The 11,838-nt window shown below is 53.2% G+C and overlaps 2 non-coding genes across 2 annotated transcripts; one reads left to right on the top strand and one right to left on the bottom strand.

Annotated features, from left to right (window-relative positions):
- Positions 1–8,866: 8,866 nt before the first annotated feature.
- On the bottom strand, positions 8,867–8,948 carry TRNAF-AAA. The gene has a single exon. It is a non-coding gene; the product is annotated as a tRNA-Phe (tRNA).
- A 1,910-nt stretch (positions 8,949–10,858) lies between these two features.
- Positions 10,859–10,930, top strand: TRNAC-ACA. Its single transcript has one exon. It is a non-coding gene; the product is annotated as a tRNA-Cys (tRNA).
- Positions 10,931–11,838: the final 908 nt, after the last annotated feature.

Raw genomic sequence — 11,838 nt, 5'->3', positions numbered from 1 at the left:
AAGTGCCAACTCTGCCATTGGAACTGCGGCAATGGGAGCTGCAGGAGTGGTGCCAGCGGGCAGTGATGCCAGGAGACCCACGCCTCCTCCATGTAGGAGTTGCTGCCAGATGGGGGTGTGGGGCACTTTCGGGAGCTGCCCAAGATAGGTGCCACACCCCAACCCTCTGCCACAGCCCAGATCCCACACCCCGCCCACACCCAAACTCCCTCCCAGAGCCCACCACTGCCCCGCTGCCCCCCAACTCCCTGCCCCAGCCCAGAGCCCACACCCAAACTCCCTCCCATAGCCCATCACTGCCCCCCAACTCCCTGACCCAGCCCAGAGCCCACATCCAAACTCCCTCCCAGAGTCTGCCCCCCGCCTCCCCTGCACCCCAACACCCTGCCCATCCCAGAGCCTGCACCTCATGTACCCAAACTCCCTCCCACAGCTTTGGGGGGGGGCGAGGAAGGACGGGCAGGACTTGGACCAGTTCTGGGCATCACCAAAAGTTATATAAACCTGGTGACGCTGAGCTGGAGCCCTAGTCACTGCACATCTCTCTCCTTACAGGGGGTACTCCGTGGGGCAGGGCACTGCTGGGGGTTTATTCCATCCTTTAATGGCTGTGGAAGGGGGAACAGGGAGAGAATTTGCTCCTCTGTTCTCTGCGGAACATGTGCAGGCAGCGGGATTATTTCCAGGGCTGTAACAAAACACAAGCTAGCAGAGGTGGGGGAAGGGATTTCCTGCAGGATCTATTCCCAGTGCAGCTCCCAAGCTGTGCCCTGGCGAGCTGTGCCCAGGGGATTTATATGCTTTATGTAAGGGGACTGTTGCCCCCTTACTAACATTCAGTGGGGGGTTTGGTTGCTAGCTCCCAGCACTAAAAAGGGAGGGGTCGATGGGAAATCAGGAGCCTGAGACTGACAGTCCCCAGGAACAATGTGGAGAGACCAGTGCTCCAGATCAGCCTGATTGACAGGGCGGGCAGGCTATTCAAGGAGTCAGGAGGCCAGGGGGGTCCCGTCCTCCCTGTGAGCTGGAATTGTCTGAGTCACATGGAGTGGGGCCGAGCTAAGGAGAGAGCAGGGGACCCAAGCTGAGCTGATGGTAGCAGAGCTGCAGCCCCAAAGCCAGAGCACAGCCCAGAGAGAGCAGCCCTGCCCTGGGAGCAGAGCTGTAACAACTGGAGCCAGAGAGGCCAGACAAGCAGCCCAGGGAGCTGAAGGCAGAGCAGCAGCAGCAGCCGTGCTGAGGCAGAGCAGAGCTGGAGCAGTCCGGAGCTGGGTGCGGTGAGCAGCTGGGGAGAGCGAGGGGGACCCTGGGCAGTGGGCCCAGCACAGGGAGACGCCTCAGACAAGAGGCCCTGCAGGCCAGACTTGGAGGGGGATCGTAACCCTGACAGGGCGGGGGTGATGCTGGGGAGAAGGGTCCTGCCACCCAGAGCCTGAGAGTGTGTGGCCACCGCCAGAGCAAGTGTCCAACCTGCAGCGTCCCTGCAGCACAGCCAGGGCCTGAGGAGGTGGCCTGGGACCTACAAGGAACAGACTGTGAAGTGCCTTGATGTCTAGAGACACTTTTTGTGATGGTCCCTGCCACAGAGCGGGGTGACGTGTTTTCCTTTAACCTTTCCCATTTTTTCTTATTTTTTAAATTTTATTGTTAATTAAATAACTTGTATTTGCTTTAAATTGTATGATGTGATCAGTGGGTCAGGGAAGTGCGCAGTGCAAAGAGAGGGATACCCTAGCCCCTGTCCTGGGTGACCACAGCAGGGTTGGGGGGGTCGAGTCCCTCAGGAATCCCGGGCCCAGCCTTGTTGGGGTTACGAGGACTCTGCCAGACAGGAGAGTGGAAGGGGAGTCCTCAAGGGCAGGGAGGCCTCTGGGTAAAGGAAGTGGGAGCGAGGACTCAGATCCTTTTGCCAGCCCACTTCACCGGGGTAGTGCAGAAGCCAGGAAAGTTCCCCACAACAGCAGGACCATTCCCCCACTTACATCTAGATACAGTACCAGGCACGTAGGAGGATTTCCCCTTCTGAGTCATGGAAGCAGAAATTGACTTTTCCTTTCCAGATTTAGCTAATGTTCAGAAAGAGAGTCTAACACCTGCCTTCCAGATCTGAACACCTCAGAATTCAGGAGTGCTCAAGCTCAATTTGGGCAGCTGTTACTTCATTTCTCCCAAATCAAATATACTGATCCACTGTCATTTGCTGTAGAAAAAGTAGGATAAAATTGAGCAAGAAATGCTTCCCAGGGGTTATTAGAACTGGAATTGCTATTTTCAACAGTGATTGCCATTTTTTTTCTAGTTTTGTTTGTTTGAAAGGAAGACAGTGATATTGCATTGGCAAATTCCCCAGAGAAAGAAAGAATAATAAAGGCACCTCAACTTTTCCTCATTTATGGAGGACAGTCTTATAATATGCATCCAGGTATCCTCCAATCACACAAGCTGAAAATTGTTCCATTTTACTGCAGTTCTGTAACCATATGGGAACCAATCCTGTCTGTGTTCTGTGCACATCCAAAATTCCTGCTGAATGACCCATCCTGGGAGCGAGTTACCAGTGACCCAGGGCTGGGGCGGCAGGGGGTGTGTGGGTTGTGGAGCATTGGTGGGGGGGAAGGGGAGAGCCCTGATCTGGGGCAGCACAGGATGTGCGGGGGAGCCCAGGGCTGGAATGGCAGAGCCCAGGGCTGGAATGGCAGGGGGTGTGGGTTGGGGCGGGGAAGAGCCCAGGTGTGGGGAGGCCCAGAGCTGCGGCGGCAGCGGGTGCAGGTTGGGGGGAGCCCAGGGCTTGGGCAGCAGGATGGTGTGAGGGGGAGCCCAGGGCTGGGATGAGGGCAGCCAAATTTTTTTTTGCTTAGGGCGGCAAAAAACCTAGAGCCAACCCTGCCTCCACGCACTGTGAAGTACGTAGGAGCGGATCATTATTATCCCTACTTGAAAGAGGGAGAAGCTGAAGCTGAGAAAGGAGAATTGAGTTGTCTGAGGTCACACAGCCAGGCAGTGGCAGAGTTGGGAATAGGACCCAAGAGCCCTGATTTTCAAACCAACCCTCGGACCTTGAATTTCAGACACTGAATGACCTGAATAAAGTGCTCTCAGATGAGCTCCAGACCAACAACAGTGACAGTAATTATTCAGCAAGTATTTGAGGAGAACTGCAAGGTTAGAGAGAATCATGAACTGCTCAGAGACAATTAATGCAGAGAAGCAGCAAAATTCATCAAACATAGAACTGGTTCTGACTTATTTCCTTGGTCTTAAAAGAGAACAAGGACCTGAGTCTCCTCCTTGTCAATAACCCCCTGCTCAGCCAATCAGGGTAGAGACTGAGGACGGGAGGCTGAGGGTTCTCACCAGAGAGCCCAAAGGATGGCCCAGGTCACTGGTGGGGATCACTGCCCGAGCTCTATTTCAGCCCCATATTTTTGGGTGGACCTCCCACAGTGGGAGCTGCAGAGCCCTCCTCTGTGTCTGTCTGTCTCTCTCTCTCTCTCTCTCCTGCTGTTGGGAGGGGAACAGGAGAAAGGACAAAAGAAGCAAAAGACAAAGAGAAAGGAGGGAGGGATGGATGGAGGAAAAGATGAAACAAAAAGGACAAACCCCAATGTCCCCAGTGATTCTAAGGGACAGAATCCCAGATGCGCAATAAAATTCTGCCTCCTTAAGCTTGAGTTTTCCATGCTCAGAATTCAACTGTCACCAGATGGATCAGACTGAACAGGTTTCAAACTCCAGGAGGCTCTTACCTTCTAAACAGGGACGGCTGTTTTCTAGTAAAATCACTACAAGGGAAGGAGGAAACTCGAAAGAGGTTCCTCCTGGCGCTCACGTCCGTGAACCCGAATACTCTCTCAGTCCTCAGAGAGAGACCTGGAGAAGGAGACTTGCTGAAGCAAAGCCACAGGGGTCTCTGAGGTTTCCCTGGCCCCACGCCCCTGTCCTGCCTCCCTGATGTCAGCATCTCTCTGTGAGGTCACCACCTCCCCACCACCTTGGACCAATAGTCTGAGGTCCTGCCAAAGGCCTTTGTGATGTCACTGCCACACCCCTCCCTTGCTGTGCCAATGTCCTGCCCCTGGTGAGGCACTGTGGAGGTTTGAGCTACTCCCTGTGGATCACCCCACTCAAGGAGCGTTCGTTCTAGGCAGCGAGCCGGCTAGAGAGGAAAACATCAGACGCTGCTCCCAATGCTACACTCAGTTTTTCAGAAATTAGTCGACTTTATGGCCAGAAGAGACCATTAGAGCATCTAATCTGACCCCCTGCATATCACAGGCCTTCTGTATGACATAATAGTGAGTTTATTACGCAGGGTCCACCCCTCCCTCACTGTGAATAGTACATGAACCAGCCTTGTAATGGAGCTGAGATTTCCCAAGAACTTCAAGCAAAATACACCAGTTTCATAAAACAGATTTATTAACTACGGAAAGATGGAGTTTTAAGGATTATAAGTGGTAGTCATAAAAGATCAAAGTAAGTTACCATGGAAATTAAAGATAAATTCACAATCTAAACTTTACACCTGATTACACTAGGCCGTAGTTCGGTTATGCCACAGGAAGGCTTAATGCTCGAGCTGCAGTGCATGCTGGGCAGGCTTAAGGCCGGGCTCCCTATGGCAGGAGAGAAGAAGAAGACGACTTTGCTCACAGCCAGCGCCCTGCCCCCACTCCCAAGTCATTAATGGCTCCCCCAGGTCAGCCAGAATGGAGCAGCGGTTTTCACTGCACCAAGTCCACTTATGGCTTACAGGCAACTCCCAGACCCACCATCTCGGCCAGAAAGGAGCCCACTCAGCCTCGCCATTGCTGCTTTTCCTTCCCCCCAGAACCCCGCTTCTCCTGGGCTGCAAGGAGCCACCCCTGGGAAGCCAAGAGGCAGCCACAGGATTCTGCCTCCCAGCAGCCAACCGCACCTCCCCTGGCTTTGCAGAATGAATGGTGATGCTCTACTAACCCCACTGAGCCGCAATGATGTGCTTACTTTCTGCCCTGCCTTTCTCAGCTTGACTTCCCTCTTTTCCCCGATTCCTGCCTCACTTCCTCCTTTGGCAAGTCACGCAGAGGAGGCCAGCAGGAAGAGCCGGCCTCCACCGGCCAACCTCCCAGGGCAGAGGAGGCCAAGCCACAAGCCTCCAAAAGGTAACACGCCGCACTCCTCTAGATTCTCCAGCCTGACGCCAAGGTGCTTTCTCCAGTGCTGTCAGCACCCTGACAAAGAGCAAGAGAAGAATGAAAGGTCAGGTGGGCCAACTCGGTGCAGAAGCCCATGCTGCCTTTTCCTGCTGCATAGCCTGAAATGAGGGACTCATGGCAGTTAAAGGAACTGCTGCACTTTCAGAAAACATCCCACCCGTGCACAAAGGAGGATAGAAGAGCCTGTTAGTCTAGCACGCTCCCAACTGAACTACTTCAGCAGCTGCTCGGTTTCTTTTTGGCCTCCTGCTTTTCTGTCTGGGATGTTGTTGTCAGCTGTGGCACAGAAAAAGGACGTCATTGCGAGCGGCCCATGAAGACAAGATTCACTTTTGCCTTCCTTGCTCGGCTTTACTTGCTTCCTCGCCCTATTCCTGCCTTAGTTTCTGGGTTACCTGAAGGCGACGCGGGGCCAGCAGTACGAGGAGGAAGTTGGGCAGCTAGACCCTGGTGGCAAAAGTCCTGCCACCACTTGCCACCCCCCTCTCTTCTCCCAGCGTCACATATTGGCCACCAGGGACTTGGTGCCCAGCAGTGCAAATGAAGGCAGTGGACAGAGCCACCCTCACCTTGAAGCTCCAGCTCATTAAACCACATCTTCAATCGCTGATGGCCAATGAGAGACCGACATCGCTTGCTATTTTAGCACTTGGAAATGCCATTGGCCAATCTTTGGATCTCTGTAATGCTGCGCTTCAGTTCATGGGGGAAAGGCGAGAGAAGCGACCTTTCAACTAAAGGCCTGGGGTTAACATCCTAACGCTGTCTGTCTCCGACTGTAACACTATTTAATACCGGCCCACCGTGTGCTGGTGACAGTTCCATTGCTAGATGTTAGTACATTTCAGTTACTGTCAAAATTAAAAAGTTTCTATATGCTTAAAGAAAATGCATTTGTTCTATTTGCTTATATATGGCATGAATAAATACAGGTTTACAGAACCTAGCCTGCAAATTTATCATCTTATATGACAGAGAAAATCATGCATCGAAATTGTGCATCAAAATCATGAGCTGAGCTACAAATGCAATGAAAAATAAGATATTCAAAATTTTAACATATGGGGTGGGGGGAACCGAGGACACTTCTTGCCTGGGAGAGACACTTGGTTTAGGGGAGGCCCTGTCAGGGAGAACAGGAGTTAGTGTCACACGCCTATTTCCAGGCTGTAATCTGTGGGCGTCCTGCTCTGGGGGAGGGATCGCGGTAGCCCAGACTCAGGGCTGGAACAGGCCCCGGATTGAGGGGGTGGCTGCAGGGTTTGCAGCGCTCTGATGTCTCAGACAATGTCTCTCTCCCAAAGCCTCAGATCTGCGTCCCCAGAAGGCTCCTGCGCTGCCTCCGCTCCTCTCACAGTCTATAGCAAAGAGCAGCAGCAAGGGTCAGGGATGAACCATAGGCACTAGGTGTGGGGCAGAGGGTTCAGGAGCCCAGAGTGTTTGCCTGTCTGGGCATTTTGGCTGAGACCTCAGGGACACAGTGTGAGGCAGAATCCCAGGCATCTTATGAAAGGAGCATAAGGACATAAGGACGTACGAACGGCCAGACTGGGTCAGACTGGGTCCATCTAGCCCAGTATCCTGTCTTCCCATAGCGGCCAAAGCCCGGTGCCCCAGAGGGAATGAACAGAACAGGGAATCACCAAGTGACCCATCCCCTGTCGCCTATTCCCAGCTCCTGGCAAACAGAGACTAGGGACACCATCCCTGCCCATCCTGGCTCAGAGTATGTCCTCCATGAATTGATTTAGCTCTTTTTTTGAACCCTGTTATAGTCTTGGCCTTCACAACCTCCTCTGGCAAGGAGTTCCGCAGGTTGACTGTGCGTTGTGTGAAAAAATACTTCCTTGTGTTTGGTTTAAACGGGCTGCCTATTCATTTCATTTGGTGACCCCTAGTTCTTGTGTTATGAGAAGGAATAAGTAACACTCCTTATTTACTTTCCCCACACCAGTCATGATTTTATAGACCTCTAGCATATTTCCCCTTAGTCAGCTTTTCTCCAAGCTGAAAAGCCCCAGTCTTATTATTCTCTCCTCATATGGCAGACACTCCATACCCGTTTCTGAACCTTTTCCAATTCCAATACATCTTTTTTAAGATGGAGCGACCATATCTGCATGCAGTATTCAAGATATGGGCGTACCATGGATTTATACAGCGGCAATAAGATTTTCTCTCTTATTCTCTATCCCTTTCTTCATGACTCCCAACATTCTGTTCGCTTTTTGCCTGCCACTGCCCATTGAGTGGATGTTTGCAGAGAACTATCCACAGTGACTCCAAGATCTCTCACTTGAGTTGGAACAGCTATTTTACATCCCATCGTTTTATATGTAGAGTTGGGATCATGTTTGCCAATGTGCATCACTTTGCATTGATCAACATTGAATTTCATCTGCCGTTTTGTTGCCCTTTCACCTAGTTTTGTGAAATCTCTTTTTAGCTCCTCCCAGTCTGCTTTGGACTTAACTATCCTCTGTAGTTTTGGAGCATCCGCACATTTTGTCACCTCGCTGTTCAGCAGATCGTTTATGAAGATGTTGACTAGAGCCAGTACAGGCACCACTAGTTACCTGTTTGCATCCTGAAAACTGTCCATTTATTCCTACCCTTTGTTTCCTGGCTTTTAACCAGTTATTGATCCACGTGAGGACATTCCGGAGGTGAACGTAAGCTGGTACATTCTGGTATGAGGTCCTGGCAAGAGCGGGTACGCTGTGCCAGCCCGGCCCGGCTTCCCCAGGCTGGTGATTTAAAGGGCCCAGGGCTCCCTGCAGCCTCCCAAGCCCCCCTGGCGGAGCCCCGGAGAGCAAATCACTGCCCTGGAACGCTGCTCTCTCCTGCGCTACAAACACAGAGCAGGGGCGGCGGGAGCTTCCTTACAGTGGGGGGATCACTATTGTCTGAACTGTGGCACTCCCATGACACCCCTTCCCCAAGGACCTACACTCACACCACCTCTCCCCCCGAGGCCACACCCACAGAATGCCTCTCCCCCCCCGCAGACGCCCCCTTTCCCCCCTCCATCATTTGTCCTAACAGCCAGTTATGAGTGGTGGGGCCACGGCCCTCTAAACCCCCTGTTCCAGCACCCCTGACACAGAGCTCAGCAGCAGCGGTGTGTGTGTGCGTGTGACAGAGGCTGCTGTGGTGAGCTGAGCCAGTGAGGGAAGCGGGGGCTGATGTTGGGGCTGCCCCCTCCCCCTGCCTCAGGCCTGGTTGCTTGCAGCAGCTGTCTGAACATAGAGACAGTGTGCCGAGACACTCCATCTCCCCACACACACACTCCCTCTCCGCACACACACACAGTCTCTACCCCGCCACGCACACTGCAGTTGAGAAGCAGCTGGCAATCTAGTAAGATGCCCATGGAACGGTGGGATAGAGAAACCTGCATCATGTGATGCTGTACCGGCCCATGAGGCATTGCAAACCCTTCCCAAAACACCCTGCAGCCAGTTGCACAGCTACCCACAGTGCACTGCTCTCTGTGGCCATCCAAGATTCTAGCGTGGATGTGCTCTGGTGACACAAGGGGCATAGTGTGGACATGCAACAGCTGTTTAATTAAAACACTTTAAAGCCACATTACCCAATAGCGTAGACACAGCTTGAGAATGAGACAAGACCCAGTTCCCTTGAAACTAAAGGACCACAACTTTCTCCATAGTTGGCAGGATTCGAACCTGCACAGGGAGACCCCAATGGATTTTTAGTCCACCACCTTAACCACTCAGCCACAACTACTTGGCTGAGATGTGTTTCTCACTGCACTCTAGTTCTGTTCTCACTGAGTGATCAATTCCAGTTGTTTCCTCAGACCAGCTTCCACAACACACACACTGCTGTGCCCTTGTGTAAGTGTGTCCATGGCTGAACTGCAAGAATTCCTGCTCCCTTCCCTTCTGGCTGGAGCATGAGGAGAGTGTGTTTGTGGTCAATGACGTTGCTGTAGATTGTTGTCCATTTCCTGCCTTGATCATTCAGACAGTCCCTTTCCTGCCATATCCCCAGCACAGCAGTGATTGCAATAGCAGGGGGCAGGTTTTCTCTGGGGCACTGAGATTTGTCAGGGGGTTGGTGGCTCCTTTCTTTCCTCACCCTGGAGTAAACTCAGCTTTTAATTCCATCCTTGATGTTTCAAGGAATAACAACAGACGACCAAGGAAAGAGGTGGGCAGGGCGGGTCTCAGGGGAGGGGCAGAGAGGTGGGGGCGGTGGGCAGGGCGGGTCTCGGGGGGGGCAGAGAGGTGGGGGCGGTGGGCAGGGCGGGTGTCAACGGCGGGGGCAGAGAGGTGAGGGCGGTGGCCCGGGCGGGTCTCAGGGGAGGGGCAGAGAGGTGGGGCGGTGGGCAGGGCGGGTCTCAGGGGAGGGGCAGAGAGGAGGGGGCGATGGGCAGGGCGGGTCTCAGGGGAGGGGCAGAGAGGTGGGGGCGGTGGGCAGGGCGGGTCTCGTGGGAGGGGGCAGAGAGGTGGGGGGGTTGGGCAGGGCTGGTCTCAGGGGAGGGGCAGAGAGGTGGGGGCGGTGGCCAGGGCGGGTCTCAGGGGAGGGGCAGAGAGGTGGGGCGGTGGGCAGGGTGGGTCTCGGGGGAGGGGGCAGAGAGGTGGGGGCGATGGGCAGGGCGGGTCTCAGGGGAGGGGCAGAGAGGTGGGGGCGGTGGGCAGGGCGGGTCTCGGGGGAGGGGGCAGAGAGGTGGGGGCGATGGGCAGGGCGGGTCTCAGGGGAGGGGCAGAGAGGTGGGGGCAGAGAGGTGGGGGCAGCAGGCAGGCCTTGGGGTACGGGGTGGAGAGGCACAAGGAGGCCTTGGGGAGGAGAGGAGCAAGCGGAAGGTGGACCAGCAGGCCTCAGCCACAGTGGAAGAGCGGGGCTGGGAAGTGGCCAATGGGACTGAGGGCGGGGCACAGGTGGGGCCTGAGAGGGAGGAGAACGAGGGAAGGGGGTGGAGGGGGCAGGGCCGCCCAGAGGATTCAGGGGGCCTGGGGCAAAACAATTTCGGGGGCCCCTTCCATAAAAAAAAGTTGCAATACTCTAGAATCCTGTGTTCTCCTGGGGGCCCTGCAGGGCCTGGGGCAAATTGCCCCCCCTGCCCCCCCCTCTGGGCGGCCCTGCCCTCAGCCTCCCCTCGTAAGTCCCCTGCCCCCTAATCATTTTTGTTGCCCTCCCCTAGACTCTCTCCAATTTGTTTCTGTAGTGGGGGGGGGGCGAAAGCTGGACGCAATGCTCCAGATGTGGCCTCACTAGTGCCGAATAGAGGGGAATAATCACTTCCCTGGATCTGCCGGCAATGCTCCTACTGACCCAGCCAATACGACCAGGTACCCATATTGAATGCAGACCCAGCAATATTTGATAAATTGGTTACTGTCCATTCAGGAGGTTATTTCCCACCTATTCATAAATAATGAAGATGCTCTAAGCGGAGGGGAGAGAGCTGTCCCGTCCGTGTAGTTAATCCATCTCCCCGAGAGGTGGTAGCTATGTCACTGGGGGAAGCTATGGGGGTGGGTGTGCAAGCTGTGGTGTTTACATGGATCTATAAGTTTAATCAAACCCCATTTTTAAAAGCACTGTGGTCTGGGAACAGAACAGGAGATCGCTGAGGCAGGGCCTGTCCTTCAAAATCTTTAAGATCTCTGACTTACCTACACAGCAGTCATGGGGGTATAGCTCAGTAGTAGAGTGTTTGACTACAGTTCAAGGGGTCCTTGGTTCAAATCCAAGTGCCACCTTACAAACCTCTTCCTTCAACAAAAATAATGGCATTTCCATTATGTTCAGGAGTTCCATTGAATAGGGATCCCTGAAATGAATAGAAACACTCAATGTTTTCCTGTGCAAATGCATTAAAACCTAGCAAACATGTGCCTTCACTGAAATCAGTTCCAATCCTCTAAAGGATTAAAGAATCCTTATTGAGGTTGCAGGAAAAAAACATCCCGATGTGTAGAAAGAATAGTAAATATGGCAGGCGACCAGCTTGGCTTAACAGTGAAATCCTTGCTGATCTTAAACACAAAAAAGAAGCTTACAAGAAGTGGAAGATTGGACAAATGACCAGGGAGGAGTATAAAAATATTGCTCAGGCATGCAGGAGTGAAATCAGGAAGGCCAAATCACACTTGGAGTTGCATCTAGCAAGAGATGTTAAGAGTAACAAGAAGGGTTTCTTCAGGTATGTTAGCAACATGAAGAAAGTCAAGGAAAGTGTGGGCCCCTTACTGAATGAGGGAGGTAACTTAGTGGACAGAGGATGTGGAAAAAGCTAATGTACTCAATGCTTTTTTTTGCCTCTGTCTTCACAAACAAGGTCAGCTCCCAGACTGCTACACTGGGCAGCACAGCATGGGGAGAAGGTGACCAGCCCTCTGTGGAGAAAGAAGTGGTTCAGGACTGTTTAGAAAAACTGGACGAGCACAAGTCCATGGGGCCGGATGCGTTGCATCTGAGGGTGCTAAAGGAGTTGGCGGATGTGATTGCAGAGCCATTATCTTTGAAAACTCATGGCGATCGGGGGAGGTCCTGGATGACTGGAAAAAGGCTACTGTAGTGACCATCTTTAAAAAAGGGAAGAAGGAACTACAGGTCAGTCAGCCTCACCTCAGTCCCTGGAAAAATTATGGAGCAGGTCCTCAAGGAA

Source organism: Mauremys mutica, unplaced genomic scaffold (genome assembly GCF_020497125.1).
Source record: "Mauremys mutica isolate MM-2020 ecotype Southern unplaced genomic scaffold, ASM2049712v1 Super-Scaffold_100036, whole genome shotgun sequence".
NCBI classification, from domain to species: Eukaryota; Metazoa; Chordata; order Testudines; family Geoemydidae; genus Mauremys; species Mauremys mutica.
Note: the sequence above shows the minus strand (reverse complement) of the source record. Positions and strands in the feature narration are given on the sequence as shown.